This window comes from Schistocerca serialis, chromosome 1 (assembly GCF_023864345.2).
Source record: "Schistocerca serialis cubense isolate TAMUIC-IGC-003099 chromosome 1, iqSchSeri2.2, whole genome shotgun sequence".
NCBI classification, from domain to species: Eukaryota; Metazoa; Arthropoda; class Insecta; order Orthoptera; family Acrididae; genus Schistocerca; species Schistocerca serialis.
The window spans coordinates 313,833,669-313,853,270 of record NC_064638.1 but is presented as its reverse complement, the minus strand read 5'-3'; the positions used below and the strand labels follow the sequence as shown (position 1 = coordinate 313,853,270).

The 19,602-nt window shown below is 43.5% G+C and overlaps 1 protein-coding gene across 2 annotated transcripts in view; it reads left to right on the top strand.

The window, feature by feature from the left end:
• The window catches only part of LOC126469658 (leucine zipper putative tumor suppressor 2), a 1,134,623-nt gene that overhangs the window by 417,124 nt on the left and 697,897 nt on the right, over window positions 1-19,602 (top strand). For both annotated transcript variants that reach the window (XM_050096795.1, XM_050096804.1), the window contains exon 3: window positions 12,270-12,344. The gene's annotated coding sequence lies outside the window, so the exon portion shown is untranslated. The remainder of the gene's footprint in view (window positions 1-12,269; window positions 12,345-19,602) is intronic.

Below are 19,602 nucleotides of genomic sequence, written 5' to 3'. Positions count from 1 at the left end.
ATTTCCACAGTATTTCATCAGTGCAACTGACCGACGTTTTCTTGCACACTGCGAGGCTGTTACCGAAGACTCCTGTCCATACTACTCTAAGAAGAAACTCTGCAGGCATGAACGCGCCAATTTCGGTGACCAGTAATGTAGATAACCTGATCTGAAGGGAGACTGTCACCTGTCCAATCAGCTGCTCACTGATTCCCTGATTACCATTGTCTGTCGTTGCCGAGATCCTTGTGCAAACTGCCACCATTTTAGTGAACTAAAATTCCTCGAAAAATATTTAAAGTCGATTTTCTCGTGAATTTTTTTGGACTTTCTTCGAAATACTTGGGGTGATTGATAATAGAAGTCCGACCTTAACGAACCATAAATATAAAATATACAAAAATCCGATTCCCGGGTGGTTAGTGAATAAATGGCGAACTCAGAAATCAGTCACAGATTTGACCACAATAGGGATGGTTCCCAGGCGAAATATTGGTACCTGTGTTATTGACTCCGACCGTTTGTTCGAAAAGTAGTCGACGATGATTGGGAGAGGCCGTGGAGCAAATTTACGAAGATCACTGGGAGCGAGAACGGCTTAGAAATTTCCAGCAGCTCTCTTCATTACTGGCATAGAGCTGATAAATGTTTATAGCATTTGACTTAGGCTCAGAACAATGCTTATAAGCGATAGAAGGACGCCGATGAAACTAGGAAAATTTGGAATCCTTCGAAATTTGGTCTATAGATGGAGGATAAAATTAGGGAGTGAGATGATGTAGAAAATGAGGAAACACCAAATGAAAAAAAACGTTGAAAGCATCACAAGAAAAACTTTCAGAAAGAAGGGCACGATCTTTGGGCCTTGGTTTAAGCATGCCTCAAACTTGTTGGCAAAGAAGACGTGGAGATTACAGTTGGATTGCACAGGTCGAGCGTAGGTTACCAAGTACAGGAGGAAGCGTGTATGTGGGTAAAGTAGTCACAATGTGGTCTGCTTAATCTACGAGGGTTGCGCAGAAAGTAACGTAAGGAATATTTTTCTCGGCCGGAAACAACGCTACGAATGTGAAACGTTACGTACAGCATGTGTTATTTGAAGTCTCCTGAGTGAGCGCGCCAAGTTTCCATCGCTTCCGACAGATGGCGTAGCTGCAGAACAGTGTCAAAACGGCGTCTGTAGGTGATGTACGTTACAAGCAACGTGCCCTCATTGAATTTCTCACTGCAGAGAAAGAAACTCTGGGAAATATTCACAAACGCTTTTGCCAAGTCTACCGAGTATCCGCTGTCAATAGGAGTACAGTTAGTTGCTGGACACGGAGAGTGAGTTCATCAGAAGGCGGTTCGGCGGAGCTCCACGATTTGCAGCGGCCGGGGAGACCATCCACGGCTGTCACACCTGGCATGTTGCAGCGAGCTGATGTCATTCGCGAGGACAGGCGCATTACGACTCGGCAGTTGACGCTGCATCTGTCAGTCAGCAGAGGAAGTTTACACAATGAAACACCGGCTCAGCCATCAGGACAAGGATTGGTACGAACAGGGCATACACGCCCTCGTTTCGCCCTGGAGGAAGGACATAGAACGGGATAGAGATTACGGTGAAAAATAGGGTGTGTAGGTAAAACACCATTCTTTCACGTATGTAATTCTCATTGTGTTCAATAAAGAATCGTTGAAGGAAAAAATGCGGTGCATTACTTTCTGGGCAACCCTCATATTTATCGCAAAGTTTTAAACGTGGCTACTTGGTTCAGTGACCGTTTATAAATTGAAAATGAAACAAATGAACCGTCGGTCACAATTTTTAGTCTTAATGACCAGGTTTCAACACTTCTAAGAGTGCCTTCATCAGAATTTAGATATACAAAGTAGTTTATAACATAATTACAAATTTATGGGAGAAAATTTTTTAATATATAAAGAAGTACTGACTAACAATACCAGACAGAGACAGTACTCACATATCAAGCATAACATAAATAACAAGCCAGAAGGGCTTTAGACACAAAAATTCAAAAAGAATGTGTGAAGGCGAGCCTCTAAGGGCTGCTCATACCTGTACAGCCACAGGTTGCAACGGACTGGGGCGGCCGCGTTAACAAGTGCGGCAAGTGAACATGACATCGCAGCGAGAGCGCAATCTAGTAGCCGCAGGTACAACTTGGCTACTTAATATTCAAATGGAGACAGGCGAAAATTATAATGAATATTGTTCAGTACATAATATAAGGCCAATATTTCGTTCAACACGGAACGATACTGTAACATTTTGTCTACATCAGATCTTAGAAGTACAGTTTGAAGCATAAAAACGTCATTATGGAACATACAGAAAAGGCTGAATAACACAGCTTGTACAAAACGATATAACATGAAGCACAGGGAGTAAACCTTTTAATAAATGGAAAATTATGTGATGGCTTAGATGGAAAAGAACATTTCGGTGAACTGCACGAGGAGGCCTGAAATTAAATGTCAAGTACGGCTTTACACCGTTAAAGAAATTTTTCTTACGCAATTGCAGCTGCTCATTGAGGAAGAGGCCATCATTTCGAGAAATATGTTTAAAAATCTCTAATTCTTCAAGAATATCAAATTTACGCCCCTTCTTTTCGGTGTGCAAGATGTTGCTATCGAAAATAGCTTTAGGCACGTGACCTGTGATCAGAAGATGGTCGGCAAAAGGTGAATTTTGAGGGCTAGTACCATTTTTTCTTAAAATGTGTTCTTTATATCTGCTTATAAAGACACGTCCTGTTTGTCGTAAGGAATAGCTGGTATCGTAGAAAATTTTATAGACGCCAGAACTTTTCTAAAGGGAAATGAGTCGTTTTTAAAGTATGGATGAAGTTTTTATTTCAAGTTATTATTGGTAGAAAGGCAACGTTGCATTTATATTTATTACGCAGAAGACGTTAGATCTGATAGGAGATGGGCCCCAAGAAAGGAGCAGAAAAATATTTTTTTGCGTTAGATTCAATGATAGAGGTGCCGAGGGTAGTAACTCTTTTACCAGTTTTCTTTCTGACGATGTCATCTACTACGCTAGGTTTATACTCATTATTGCATTCGGGAGGACGACGGTTCAATCCCGTCTCCAGCCATCCTGATTTAGGTTTTCCGTGATTTCCCTAAAATCGTTTCAGGCAAATGCCGGGATGGTTCCTTTGAAAGGGCACGGCCAATTTCCTTGCCAATCCTTCCCTAACCCGAGCTTGCGCTCCGTCTCTAATGACCTCGTTGTCGACGGGACGTTAAACACTAACCTAACCTAACCTAATACTCATTATTAACTGCTATCGTTTTGAGTAACTTGATGTCGTCGTTGAACTTTTCTTTTGAAAGTGGAATGGAAGTTTCTCGGTGAATGGCAGATTGAAAAAAGACGTTTTTATGAGACTGTGGATGCATGGAAGGCGCAGGAACGATCTGGTCAGTATATGTTTATTTACGAAAAATGTTGAATGAGATTTTACTTTCTTCTCTTGTAAGCGTCAATTAGGTTTATTTTCAGGCATATAATCAACCCATCAGACAACTCCCGTGAATATACTGATCTAGTTGACACAGTTCCGTTCAGGGTTGCAAGTTATGTCCGGAAGGAAGGCTGGACACGCTCTCTCATATTCAGTTATTTCCGTTGTTGTACGTACACAACAGCCGCTATGCAACAGTTCGACGAGAATGTCAATAACGTTCCACGGATTTCTGTCGCGCAACAGCGGTACCTGTGGTGTGCAGACTGGATAGCAACTGCAGACCCACTTGTCTGTGTGCGTACGAACACGAGACTCCAGCCTAATGTACGCGGCGCTGCCATCTGCAGTCAGTTATTGTTATTATTATTATTATTATTATTAATATTTCCGCACGTGTGATGTAGTTGTTTCTTTATTCTCTTGTTCCATTGTTTATGTTTATTCTGCGAAACTACAAATGCACTAGCTGCTTCAATACGAGCGGTGTCTATTCTGTCGCACGTGTCCGACAGAAAGCCACATGTGTCTAAACAAACGTACTCTCCAGATTTGCTTTTCAATTAGCAAAGTGAAAGTAGACTGCCGATAGAACATTTCTACCAACTCCGAAATGTCTTTTTACGTGTCAGGAGAATGATCTCCCATGTGATAGTTTCACGCTTTAACAGTTGAAAAAAAAAAAGTGATCAGTATGTTGATTTAACGCTCTACCAACCGTTTCTTTTTTTTTTTTTTTTTTTTTTTTTTTTTTTTTTATTTGGTCTGGTGGGCGGACGTCACATGACATCAATTCAAATTGAGCGTTGATTCCTTTACTCAGTTTTTTTATTACAGAGGACATTCGACCCTCTGACCGAACATGATGAGCTACTGTGCCGGCAGCTGAGCCACGGAAGCCATAAATATTGCTCAGTTTCCGATACTCTTTTCCTGTCTTCCGTAATTCTGGTGCTACTTTTAATTAACGATTACGCCCGTTCTGCTGGACGGTAGCACATGTTTCGAACTAAATCGGAGTTCTGGTTGATGCTCTATCGACATACAACGTTTGGTACAGAACTGAGTGTTTTACACCTGGAAGTTTGGGTGTGAGTTCCAACCAACCTCTTCTTCCCAACCTGATGTTCAAAAATGGTTCAAATGGCTCTGAGCACTATGGGACTTAACATCTGAGGTCATCAGTCCCCTAGAACTTAGAGCTACTTAAACGTAACTAACCTAAGGACATCACACACATCCATGCCCGAGGCAGGATTCGAATCTGCGGCCGTAGCGGTCGCGCGGTTCCAGACTGAAGCGCCTAGAACTGCTCGGCCACCAACCTGCTGTTAGACACGACCAGTGTCACCTGCAGACCAAGCTTACAAGTGGCTACAAAGTTGAATGTCCAATCCTGCAGCGGTGTACAAGTAAGAATGCGGGTGCGTGATGCGTTCTACGCAGAGGAGGAATGGAACATGCTTCGCGGCGTCGCTAGCGTGCTCTGCTTGTTCTCTACGCCTCTCTCCAGCTGTTGCTGATATTGGCAGCAGGCAACGCTGAGGTAAACGTGAAGGGGAAGGGCATGTAATCAACATAGAGAAGCTGTGTATGCCTTGAAGGGCTCTGGTGGCTGCTAACATGACCGCCATGTTTTGTAAGTTTTGTAACGTAGTTTTAGCGAACATGAAGTTGGATGGATGCAACAAATGCTGGAAAACCATATGTTTTTTTGTGATAGAAATATAGCTTAAAAGTATTTTCGTTGGTCATAAATAATGCACAGTGTATGTGTGTGTGTGTGTGTGTGTGTGTGTGTGTGTGTGTGTGTGTGTGTGTGTGTGTCAGCGTATCGACAATACATCTGTGTGTCCAGAGTAAAATTAAGCGCTAAACAATAACTACAATAGGGACGTATGTACATAGACAGCCGTTAAGCAGGTTTTATTATTCTCTTAACAGAATTCCTGTGGAAAACGAGGAACTAACACAATGGTTCAAATGGTTAAAATGGCTCTGAGCACTATGGGACTCAACTTCTGAGGTCATCAGTCCCTTAGAACTTAGAACTACTTAAACCTAACCAACCTAAGGACATCACACACATCCATGCCCGAGGTAGGATTCGAACCTGCGACCGTAGCGGTCGCGCGGTTCCAGACTGTAGCGCCTAGAACCGCTCGGCCACCCCGGCCGGCGAACTAACACAAAGATGGATAGACTATATGAGGCTAGTTAAGTGATAGCCTACTGATATTTGTTATATGTACTCTTCTAATTTCGAAGACAGGTTTATGAATGTAACAAATGATAAAAAGAAGACTTATGGCCAACGCAATTCCGCCAATATTTTCATTTTATGACCACCTACTGAAAGCCTGTGACTGTAAAAGACAATGGTTTTGCTTATTATACAGTAAAGTCTGGAGGAAAATTTAATTATAAGTAACATTTGTTTTTATACAGTAGCAGCAGCAGTTTGAGACCGGGTCGTGGTGTCTTGTACGTTACTCAAATGTATTTATAATGTACATAAATGAATTTATGTTAAGAATTCTGATAATTGTTCTCTTCCAAGAAACAAATAACCTAACGCAATATGACGTAAAACTTGACATTTTTGACTTCCATTAGAACTTCTCAAAGCCATACAAATACAACATAAGACTAGAACAAAAAACTCAGACTACATATGTTTTTCTCCTCAAAAGCAACGATTGTTAAACTTTTGAATCACATCTTAAAATTTTTACGTCTACTATCGTCAACATTTTCTACAAATACCAACGACCTATGTAAACATAACTCTTTGATAAATGAGGAAGACAGCGTTTACTAGCGTGAAACACGTCAAATGTCATTAGAGTCAGAATATAATAACCGTAAGTAAACGTTATAAACTAATTCGCCAGACTCTGTAGGGAAAGACACATCGGTAATTACAAATATGCGCTTCACGCTTAAGATACTTATTAAACGGAAACCACACGTCGTAATGGGACTTATTTCCTGAAACACGAGGTACTAGCAGCAGCAAAGGATGTTGTATGACGAAAAAGAAGAAGAGACGCCACATCTTTCGTGCTAAATGGTTCAAATGGTTCTGAGCACTATGGGACTCAGCACCTGAGGTCATCAGTCCCCTAGAACTTAGAACTACTTAAACCTAACTAACCTAAGGACATCACACACATCCATGCCCGAGGCAGGATTCGAACCTGCGGTTGCAGACTGAAGCGCCTAGAACCTCACGGCCATGCGGCTGGCGCTTTCGTGCTAACAGACGACTAGTATCATCAGCCAACATGACACTGCAAATATGGAGGCTAAGTTTGCAATTGCTTCAAATAAGGGGACGTGCAGGCCAGTCTAAGTTGCTTGCATAGGTCGCTCTGTAAACATCAGTTTTGTGCCACTACTTTTGCTTCTGGCTTTCTCTAATCACTTTAAGAGCCGGAAGATTCTCGATGTCGCTTCTTAACATATAACCTGCCGTGTTTATTTGTGCCACGCATAGGTAACACTGTTCCGGCTAAGTACTGTCACCATGCCTAAACTGACATGGAAACCAACACTCAATGTTCAACGCCCACTCTGAAGTGCACTCCACAGCCAGGCGTTACAGAACGATGCTATTGGCTACAGTATCACGTGGTACACCGCCCAGCACCACTACACAACGCGCCGTCACCCCCCTTCTGACGTACACACTCTTTACTGTGCGTCAGAACGCTTCATATACGCTGGTAATTGCGGTCATAGGTCGCACGGCAACGTAACGTTCATGGTGCACGTTCCACGGACTTTTGGCTCAGTGTGTAAGTGCCAGACTAGAAATTCTAGGGTACTGGGTTCAACCCCCTGTCAGTCACGGCTTTTACGTATTTACCGCGACTGTCACTTCTGGCAATGATCCGCTTTGTGTAAAAAATGCCTAGCTAAAGCGATATTCGGAGTCCATTTCAAACTGCCTTGGTAAATAAATTCATTTCAAAGATTGCAGAAAGGCATGTGCAAAACAGCTCCAATTGAACCAAACCTAGCGCTGTGAGTTTCAGACCATCCTTCAGGTTGAAGACACACGTATGATGAACAGTACGTGCATACTAGTACCATTATCGTTTGCAGATATATTACGAATACTATTGGATTTTTATTAAGCATTAACTTCGAGGTATTGTGAGAAGTGGTCGGGTGAAAAATTTACAACTAGGAATCCGTGTGTACAAACATCATGCAAGGACAAAAAATCTTGACTTGATATTCCCCAGCATACCAGGAAATGAACAAACTCTGAATGAGATAGTGTACTGAGGGGTGTCCATCAAGGTTTCATGCCAGGACCGCTTCGTTTCCTTATCTGCGTTTAATATTTCCTTTCAGCTAGAGCAGATTACTTTAAAACCGCTAATTTACGGGTGACATAATGCCTGTTAGAGTTTCAGTTGTCCGATTGAATAAATAATCTCATGCAGGGGAGCTTTTCTTGGTTTACAGTTACATTATATCCAGCTTTACATCTACATTTACATACATACTCTGCAACCCACAGTACGATGCGCGGCGGAGGATAACCTGTACTACTACTACTAACTTGACTTCCCTTTCCGCTAGCAAATAGAGCGAGGGAAAAACGACTATCTCTATGTCTCCCTACGAGCCCTGGTCTCTCTGATCTTATCTCCGTGGTCCTTACGCGAAATGTACGTTGGCGGCAGTAGGATCGTTTTGCAGTCAGCTTCAAATTCCACTTCTCTAAATTTTCTCAATAGCGTTCCTCGAAAAGAAATCGCCTCCCCCCCCACCCCCCAGTGATTCCCATTTTTCCCAAAATATTTGTCTAATAACTGCCCGTTGTTCGAACCTACCGGTAACAACTTTGGTAGTACGCTCTGAATTGCTGCGACATCTTCCTTTAATCCTACCTGATACGGGTCCCAACCACTTGAACAACGGGTCGCACTAGTGTCCAATATGCAGTTTGCTTTACAGATGAACCACACTTTCCTAAAATTCTCCCAATAAACGGGATTCCACCATTCGCCTTCCCTACTACAACCATTTCATATTGCTTTGCAACGTTACGCCTAGATATTTAACCGACGTGATTTTGTCAAGCAGCACAGTACTAATGCTGTATTCAAACCTTATGGGTTACTTTCCTACACATCTGTATCAAATTCTTATACATCATTCTACATTGGCTAGGATTTAAGTCTCAGACAGTGGTGGCTCGATTGGTACAACAGAAGAAACAAAGTTTGTGAAGGTGAGGGTATTGGGTAAGGTTTCGTGGAAGACACATGTTCGAAACCTCTTGCATAGTGATGGCTGCTACTACCTGTTGCGGTTATAGTAGCGTTTATAGTAAACATCAACGCTGATGTGAAACTTGTTTACTTCGCATGATTGGATGAGATATGAATTATAATTTGAGTTTACATCAGGCAGGAATAATGGACGAGGGCGTGCTGAAAAGTAATGCCTTCTCATTTTTAGCTGAAAACTGTTAAACCTTTTTGAATAGAGCAAACTTAATCAACATTCTACATCTTTATTAGCTTACACATTTATTTCTCAGCATAGTCACCCTGGCGATGAAAACATTTCTCCCAACGAGAGATCGTTTTTGGTACCTTCATTGTAGAATATTTGTTGACGGAGCCACAATCTCACCTGTGCTTGTACCGCTTCATCACTATCAAAGTGCAGTCCTCGTACAGTCTGGAACCGCGCGACCGCTACGGCCGCAGGTTCGAATCCTGCCTCGGTCATGGATGTGTGTGTGATGTCCTTAGGTTAGTTAGGTTTAAGTAGTTCTAAGTTCTAGGAGACTGATGACCACAGCAGTTAAGTCTCGTAGCGCTCAGAGCCATTTGAACCATTTTACAGTCCTCGAAGGAATTGATTCAATTTTGGAAACAGATAAAAAAGGGTGGGGTCAAGTTAGGAGTGTATGGAGGATGATCGATGATAGTGCAAATAGGTCGTATTTTTGCAGATATCACAGCGCTCGCGTATGGTCTGGCAATGTCACGCTGAAACAGAGGACGAACTCTTACAATTCGTATTTTCAATTTTCATAGGGTTTCTCACGCACCGACATACTTAACATTACGCGTTGCATGGTACACGCAATTCGGAGCCCTCTAGTGGTAGAGGGCTGCAAGATGCTTCAGAGAAGCGGGAAAGTCGACTGAGTAATATGTATGACAGGTAACACCTCAACCGGTATTGAGAACAGAATAAGAAATCCAGAGGCATTACTTTTCAGTACTCCCTCATACTAACTTCAAAACTGTGCCTTTTGGACCGTACATGGTGATAACTAAAAAGATCAACTGGCCGCTGTTTAAGGAGGTGTGGACACGTCAGCTGCTAGCTTGTGTAGCTTCTTGTTGGCAAAATTAATTGGAAGCATACACTAAATGATCAAAAGTATCCGGACAACCCCAGAAACATACGTTTTTCATATTATGTGTATTGTGCTGCCACCTACTGTCAGGTACTCCATGTCAGCAACCTCGTGAGAGAGCAGAATGGGGCGCTCCGTGGAACTCACGGACTTCGAACGTGGTCAAGTGATTGGGTGTCACTTGTGTCGTACGTCAGTATGTGAGATTCTCATACTCCTAAACATCCCTAGGTCCATTGTTTCCGATGTGATAGTGAAGTGGAAACGTGAAGGGATGTATTCAGCACAAAAGCGTGCAGAACGACCACTTTTGTTGACTGACAGAGACCGCTGACAGCTGAAGAGGGTCGTAATGTGTAATAGGCAGATATCTATCTGAGTTCTAGGGGACTGATGACCTCAGATGTTAAGTCCCGTAGTGCTCAGAGCCATTTGAACCATGTGAACACAGGAATTCCAAATTGCATCAGAATCCACTGCAAGTACTATGACAGGTGGGAGGTGAGAAAACTTTCATTTCTTGGTCGAGCAGCTGCTCATAAGCCACACATCACGATGGTAAATGCCAAACGACGCCTCGATTGATGTAAGGAGTTAAACATTGGACGATTGAACAGTGGAAAAACGTTGTGTGGAGTGACGAATCACGGTACACAATGTGGCGATCCGATGGCAGGGTGTGGGTATGGGGACTGCCTGGTGAACGTCATCTGCCAGTGTGTGTAGTGCCATCAGTAAAATTCGGAGGTGGTGGTTTTATGGTGTGGTCGTGTTTTTCAAGGAGATGCTTGCACCTCTTGTTGTTTTGGGTGGCACGATCACAACACAGGCTTACATTGATGTTTTAAGCACCTTCTTGTTTCCCACTGTTGATGAGAAATTCGGTGATGACGACTGCATCTTTCAACACGATCGAACAAATGTTCATAAGGCACGGCCTGTGGCGGAGTGGTTACACAACAATAACGTCCCTGTAATGGACTGGTCTGCACAGAGTCCTGATATGAATCCTATGGAACACGTTTGGGATATTTTGGAACGCAGACTTCGTGCCAGGCCTCACCGACCGACATCGATACCTCTTCCCTCAGTGGATCACTTCGTGAAGAATGGGCTCCCATTCCCCAAGAAACCTTGCAGCAACAGATTGAACGTATGCCTGTTGGAGTGGAAGCTGTCATCAAGGCTAAGGGTGGGCCAACACCATACTGAATTCCAGCATTACCGATGGAGGACGCCACGAACTTATCATTTTCAGCCAGGTGTCAGGATTCTTTCGACCACATAGTGTATGTTCGCTGCGCATAAGAGAGAGGCTTCATTTTTACTTTACGAACACGCCCTTAATTGCCGTTCAAAGAAGGTTGCATTAGTCTGCAACAGAGGCTTTCAAAAGGTTTCCAAAAGAAATGAAGAGCCTTACTGATAAAACGCAGGTGTTCAAATCGTAGTTACAGGATTTACTTCTGTTCTCTCTGGAATACTGCACAGGGTGTAATGAACATAAGAGCAGATGGTACCTTAGCATATACGCACATCAGTGTGTTGGTTGTTTTTTCTCTGTGTCGAACTATCTTCCCTGAAACCCGTCACAAATTTTACAGCCTGATGTTTTCTGGATGGTCGTAAGTGTACCACGCACTGGACTATGACTATCAGTATAGACAAACCATTTTGTGTCCAAGCATCCACACTTCAAATGGTTCAAATGGTTCTGAGCACTATGGGACTTAACATCTGAGGTCATCAGTCCCCTAGAACTTAGAACTACTTAAACCTAACTAACCTAAGGACATCACACACATCCATGGCCGAGGCAGGATTCTAACCTGCGACCGTAGCAGTCGCGCGGTTCCAGACTGTAGCGCCTATAACCGCACGGCCACTCCGGCCGGCGAACCTGCGACCGTAGCAATCGCGCGGTTCCGGACTGAAGCGCCTAGAACCGCTCGGCCAACTCGGCAGGCCATTCACCCTTCAACACCAGGGAAAAATAACCATTAATGCTTGCTCTTGCCACATGTACATACATACGACTTGTAATAGATGTAATGATTCGTCCGCAACGCAAATGTTGATACAATGTTATACAGTACAGCGTCCTTAGCCCCAAATAGTAGTATGTACACTTGTACCCATTACATCCTGTAAATCCACTTAATTGTGTTATAGAGATGTAATTAACAAAAATAAATGGCATAGTAGACGATGCTACAGCTGTCTACATTCTTTAAGGCTGCTTGATTATGCAATTTTAATTGAAGTTCCCAGAAATTTTCACTCTATGTGTTATGTTTATTTGTGCTATGAGTGATCATGCAGGATGAATGAGTGCTGAATGTATGACATGAGGCTGCAGACTGTCGCTGCCGGTTGGCTTCTAATGGCTTCGCCTGTTGTGTTTGCAGGTGACCCCCGGCCCGTCTCCGAGACGTTCGGAAAGTGCGGGTGACGTCAGAGGCCGCGCCGCTGCGAGCCGCAAGGTCAGTGAGGCAGCCGCAGACTCTTCTCACCAGTGCAGGCACTGCTCTCCGTTGTCATTTGACCCTCACCCCATCTCGCCGCATCAACTGTGTTCCTGACACGCAGTTTATTGTTTAGTTTAGTTAGCAAAAGGCGAGCTCCCACCAACAACACACGATTCCTGTGTATATATTTATCACATGCTTGTTGGTTGTCCACGATTACGGGGCTGTGGTCAAAAACTATGGCACGAATATGATGCCCTGAAGAATCTGTCACAGCGTTGCCATGTCTTCGCCCTAGGTAAAAACAGCACAGCGCCATCCTGAAAACGTGCACATCTGCAGTTGTCAAAGCTTCTGCTAGCTGCATGTATCGATATCGTGTCAGGTGTTTCACCACAAATGCTGAAGCTGCCAAGCTGAGATAGTTGTTTTCTTGGTGCCTTGTGAAGTAATTCCCATGACGTCAAGCAAGCCCTGCGCCAGAATTACTACATGTTGTATGAATCAAATTAAGTTTGATGTAATTTTAAGTTCTTTTGGTTGCCAATTATACGGATAATTCAGTGCATCCAAATAGCATTAAGAATCCCTCACCAAGTGCTAGTCTCTCCGCGCATGTAAATCATACAGGGTGACAATTATTGAACTATATGAAAAAAAAAGGCTACAACTTGTAACCTCCCCCTCACTTATCGACCTTAATGACAGTGAAAAATTAAACCGCGTGTACCTAATGGAAATTTGGGAAAAAGCAATCGTCATCGAAGTTAATCTGTCGGTAAAGAGGGAGGAAAGGGTTACATCTAAATGAAAGGAAAAATGCAAATAAAACTGGTGGAAATTAATTTTGAAAAGGGGTAAAGTTAATGAAGAAAGTAAATGTGCGGCCGTTACGTTAACAATTAACTAGCGGTAATTAGATATTTGAGATTTGGGGGAAATTACGGTCGCCAGTCCTAAGGACAATTACTATAGTAACTGAAAAAGAAAGGTAATTACACATTTAATTAGCACTAGAAGCGTGGCAACTGAAGGTTGACACGTGTAGTGTGAAAACTGAAAGTTTGTCAGAAGTAATAAATTTCGCTACACTCTGACTTAATTTAGCAAAAGAATTAATAAAACTGGAAAATCGAAAGTTAATTTAGTGACTGAAGTTAATAGTGAGCTTTCTTTCTGAAGCACATCGACATTCAGTAAAATAAGGTTAGTCTTGGACTACCTCAACAATCATTTCAAAAGCTACTTGAATCTACGCAATTTAGAAATAAGAGAATTAACTTTGAACTTGAGTTAAATGATTCTGAACAATTAACAATAGTAAAATTTAGTACGTACCAAACTGAGCTGCAGTCACAGGTAACTAAAATACGGTAACAAAACTCGCACTCTTAATTTGTGCTTGTGCAATCTAAATATTGTAGCCAGCTGAACTTTGAAATTAAAGCAGTGAAATCGAATGATGCTGGCGTTTGAATTTCAACGACCCTCGGGCTCATTTCGGAAAAGGAAGGGACCCTGCTTGGCAATGCAATTGGGACAATGACCAACAAAGGTTCATGCTAAGTTGCTGTAATTTTGCGAGGCAAATGGAACAATTTGAAAAGCTGAGGTCTGCCATACAGTTCTGAAACTTTACGTGCTTTTAGTCTTCCTTGTTGGTTGATTGAAGGTTTGAAGCCGTCGATCGAGGAGGTGGCGACAGTCACTCATTGTCAGCCGTCGCTGTTGCAGAAGCTGGATGTTGGCGCGCCTTCTTCTCGACACGGTCACCAGGCGAAACGGGCTCTTGATGTGCGCCAGCTAATGCTTCCCGTCCGCGATACCATGTCAGAAACTATCATCGCGAGTCGAGCGCAATTACATGCTGCCAAACCCCGAAAGCGCGGCAACTCGCGGGAGCGTCACACAACACACCTGCTCCACTCGCTACTCCAGCCAGACTCTAACAGCTCTGCCCGCGCTCCACGCGGCAGAGTTCACACTACCAAAGATCCTACACACTTTGATTCTTCACACGACCTATCGATGTAATCGTTCGATAGCAGTTTTCCCTAGGCAAGACCCAGCGTAAAATTACAAATAATCTTTACACAACAAACCAATTATACATCGACATAAATGCATAAATACATATATACAAATAGTAAAACAATTACAATATGTGAAGACACAGAAATATCATATATTCAGGTAGCAAAAATAAGGAAAACAAATTATAGTACAATAGATGGAAATAGGAGGATATGCATTTCCGGCGTTACAAACTTCTGAACGGTTTGCGTTAGGACGTTCAAATTGTACGGCTGGGTGCGGGGCATGGCGGGAATCAGTATGCGCATGCGCCTTTGGTTTAGCGACGAAGCCCACTACAATTTGGATGGGTTCGTCAATAAGCGTAATTGGCGCATTTAGGGGACTCCGCATTTCGAGATCGAGAAGTCTCTTCACCCTCAACGAGTGACGGTGTGGTGTGCAGTGTCCAGTCACGGAATAATCGGTGCGATATTCCTTGATGGCACGGGGATTACCGACCGGTACGTGAAGGTTCTGGAAGATGATTTGATGCCCATTACCCAGAGTGACCCTGAATTTGACAAGATATGCAGAGCTCGACCCCATCGAAGCAGCATAGTGTTTGATGCCCTGGAGGAGCACTTTGGGGACCGCATTCAGGCTCTGGGGTACCCAGAGGCCACTGGCATAGGCCCACGATTGGCCGCCATATTCTCCGGATCTTAAACACATGCAACTCCTTTTTGTGGGACTATATTAAAGACAAGGAATACAGCAATAACCCCAAAATCACCCCTCCCCCCCTCATCACCATAAAAACTATTACGTCACTGTGAATAAGAGGCAGTTCTGATGACTTCCAGTATGTGTTATTAAAGCTGGTGACGATTTGTAAAAGAGAAAAAGGAAAAACATGTAAAAAGATCTTTATCGAAAGGGTCGGATAGTTTCAAGCGGTGCCTGTTATTTTACATTAGAACAAACTTTTATTACGCACAACTTTAAGTTATAGTTTACAAAGCAGTTTTCGTAAAATGTAAACTTTCACTGTAGGGAATTGTCACAATTAATAAAATATTCGGGGCTATTATGCCGTGGTCGAAGGGATTTCACTTTAAAACCCGACGTTTCGCCCCCATCTGCGGAGGACTTTTTCAAGATTCAAACCACCATCCATAGCAAAAGCGATGCGTCATAAAAACGTTGTCGGATAGAGCTAGGAAAATCAGCGAACCAGAGCTGCTTGACGCACAATTAAAACATCTCACCACAGCATTGCTCAAGAACGGTTATTCGTTCGCTGAGGTGAAAAGACCTTCAAGATCAACGCGTAGAAATCATACTGATGCTCAAGCGCCGGTGAAATGGAAAGTCTTCTTGCCATTCATTAAGGACTTGACTGACCGCATAGGAAAAATCTTTAGAAAGCGGAACATCGTGGTAATTTACACACCCACACGGAAGATAGAAGATCATCCAAATCGGCCAAGGATGCTCGCCAACCGCTGAAAAAAGCTGGAAGTTATAGGATGCCGTGTAGTTGTGGGGAGGTGTACGTGGGTACTACAAAAAGAACTGTCAAAAAACGACTCGAAGAGCACAAGGGAAATTGCAAAAGAGGGGAGATTGACAGATGAGTTGTTGCCGAACATGCTTTCCAGCCAAGAGACCATCACATTCATTTTCTGGCGGCCTCAAACGGATCCCACGAAATACTGTACAGAGAAATCATAGAAATTGTGAAACACACCAGGAATTTTAAGGGGAAGGATGAGAGCGTGAAATTGAATGAAACTTGGGTCCCGGTGTTGAAAAAGATGTGTACCAGTGTGAAGCGCGCGACTACAAAACTATATGCTACACTGCCTACAGACAATAAAAGTGTCTTTGGTAGCAGACTGAAGTACGAGAGGCGTTCGATAAGTAATGTAATACATTAGTTATCTCGTCCAAATTCGGTTGGAAAAGATGCGGAAATACACTACTGGCCATTAAAAATGCTACACCAAGAAGAAATGCAGATGATAAACGGGTTTTCATTGGACAAATATATTATACTAGAACTGACATGTGATTACATTTTCACGCAATTTGGGTGCATAGATCCTGAGAAATCAGTACCCAGAACAACCACCTCTGGCCATAATAACGGCCTTCATACGCCTGGGCATCGAGTCAAACACAGCTTGGATGGCGTGTACAGGTACAGCTGCGCATGCAGCTACAACACGATATCGCAGTTCATCAAGAGTAGTGACTGGCGTATAGTGACGACCCAGTTGCTCGGCCACCATTGACCAGACGTTTTCAATTGGTGAGAGATCTGGAGAATGTGCTGGCTAGGGCAGCAGTCGAACATTTTCTGTATCCAGAAAGGCCCGTACAGGACCTACAACATGCGGTAGTGCATTATCCTGCTGAAATGTAGGATTTCGCAGGGATCGAATGAAGCGTAGAGCCATGGGTCTAACACATCTGAAATGTAACGCCCACTGTTCAAAGTGCCATCAATACGAACAAGAGGTGACCGAGACGTGTAACCAATGGCACCCCGTACCATCACGCCGGGTGATGCGCCAGTATGGCGATGACGAATACACGCTTTCAATGTGTGTTCACCGCGATGTCTCCAAACACGGATGCGACCATCATGATGCTGTAAACAGAACCGGGATTCATCTGAGAAAATGACGTTTTGTCATTCGTGCACCCAGGTTCGTCGTTGAGTACACAGTCGCAGGCGCTCCTGTCTGTGATGCAGCGTCAAGGGTAACCGCAGCCATGGTCTCCTCCGAGCTGATAGTCCATGCTACTGCAAACGTCGTCGAACTGTTCGTGCGGATGGTTGTTGTCTTGCAAACGTCCCCATCTGTTGACAGGGATCGAGACGTGGCTGCACGATCCGTTACAGCCATGCGGATAAGATGCCTGTCATCTCGACTGCTAGTGATACGAGGCCGTTGGGGTCCAGCATGGCGTTCCGTATTACCCCCCTGAACCCACCGAGTCCATATTCTGCTAACAGTCATTGGATCTCGACCAATGCGAGCAGCAATGTCGCGATACCATAAACCGCAATCGCAATAGGCTACAATCCGACTTTTATCAAAGTCGGAAACGTGATGGTACGCATTTCTCCTCCTTACACGAGGCATGACAACAACGTTTCACCAGGCGACGCCGGTCAACTGCTGTTTGTGTATGAGAAATCTGTCAGGACGTTGTAGGTGTCGCCACCGCCGCCAACCTTGTGTGAATGCTCTGAAAAGCTAATCATTTGCATATCACAGGATCTTCTTCCTGTCTTTTAAATTTTGCTTCTGTAGCACGTCATCCTGGTGGTGTAGCAATTTTAATGGCCAGTAGTGTAGTTATGAGACGTCGAGGAATGTTCCCGCTTCAGTGCCTGTAGTTTCATGAAGTTAGGATAGGTAGCGTCGCTATACGTAGGCTCCAAAGTAGCTTCTGTAAAGGGTGTGCGTTCCAAGCAGAGACCTGTCATTGAGTTTCTTTTCCTTGAAAAGTAGAGCATCGCAAATACTCACAGGCGCTTGAAGAATGTCTACGGGGACCTGGCAGTGAACAGAGGCGTCTGTCATCATCGAAACAAGGTCGCATAAACCTGTCCGATCTCCCGAGCGACGGCCGAGCTCACAAAGCTGTGACTCAAGCAATTTTGGAACGTGGTGACACTCTCGTTCGATGTGAGCAAAGAGAAGTATTGATCGTGTGGTGAAACTTTACAAAGTAATGCACGACAGTCAGTTGGACGGGACAGCGCAGAACTCAATCTCAGCAGGTGATGAGTGAGAAGGATTTTGAAGAATGATCTCCACTACCATCCATGAAGGATGCAGCTTGCGCAAGCCTTCCAACCTCGAGATTAGAGTAGCCACCCTATGCCTTTGCCGAGCGATGTTAAATGGTGTTGCTGAACAAAATAGATAGAGTTCTTAACTTATGGTTTTGTTCGCCAACAGGATTATAGTCCGATGAAAAGCCACGTCGTCACTAGAAAACCCCTCTCCATCCAGAATAAGTTACTGTCTCGTGATCAGTCTCATCTGGGGCAATACTCGGACCTTACTGATTTGAAGGTGAACACGATATCGAGGTGACGGTAAACTCTAAATATCATGCTGACACGCTGATAACATTTTCTTTGCTTGAACTCCATAACTATGTTTCGGATGAAGAAACACTTTCCCAACAGGATGGGCAACAGGCGATACTGCTGCAGTGTCATTGGATTTGCTTAGATTCAAATTCCTGGTTGTTTTCTGCGATTTTCCTAAATGGCTCGAGGCAAATACCGGGATAGTTCCTTTGAAAAGGGCACGGTCGATTTCTTGCCATCCTTTCGCAACCTGAGCTTGTGCACCGTCTCTATTGACCGGGATATCAAACTCCAATCATCCTACTTCCTTTTGAACAATGCTCATAGTAAGCATTAGTGGTACTATAAGGCTTGTTTACTTCGCACAATTTCGCGGTAATGTTTTGAGAAAAAGCGCTTCAAGCACATATTTTATAATTCCAAAAGGGAGCCATTCGGGTCATATAAGCTGATAAATAGTCTAAACATATCGACCGGTTTTTAATGAGTTGTCGACTATTAGCCTGACGAGAAGCACAGTTAACCATTTATAAATATCGTTTTATCCTTTTACACACTTTTATTGGGAAAACGGTGGAGGAAATGTATTTCACTAAAAGCAGACTACGTTCAAGAATAAGACTTAAGAGCATGTGGGCACTTTTCTCCTGTGTCTCATAGATACCCTCTCTTACATCTGATTATACATCTTACCGTTTACAATTTAAACGTACATGTTTTTCATAGCAACCAACAATTGATTGAGCTTTCGATTTACTTTGAATTAATTGTAACATGAAAAAAAAAAAACTGAACAGAAAAGAGAATGTGGGAAGAGGTTAAACTGTAGTAATGTTTATAATTTGGAACAGCAACCACCCACAAATATGATTTTAAAATGTTTACGTAAATCAAACCATTGTCTGCTCGAATTTCTTATAAATTCATCTTTTCTGCTGGTCTGTCGTTTGTAGCCCTTACTAGTTTTTGTCCTATGCTCCTGCCAGCACGATTATGATGGCTCTTTTCTACGAGATAAAGAGACTTGCAGCGTCTAAGTCCGTTATCAGCGCGTTACGTCATCAAGGTCACACGTGCCGGCCGCGGTGGCCGTGCGGTTCTGGCGCTGCAGTCCGGAACCGCGGGACTGCTACGGTCGCA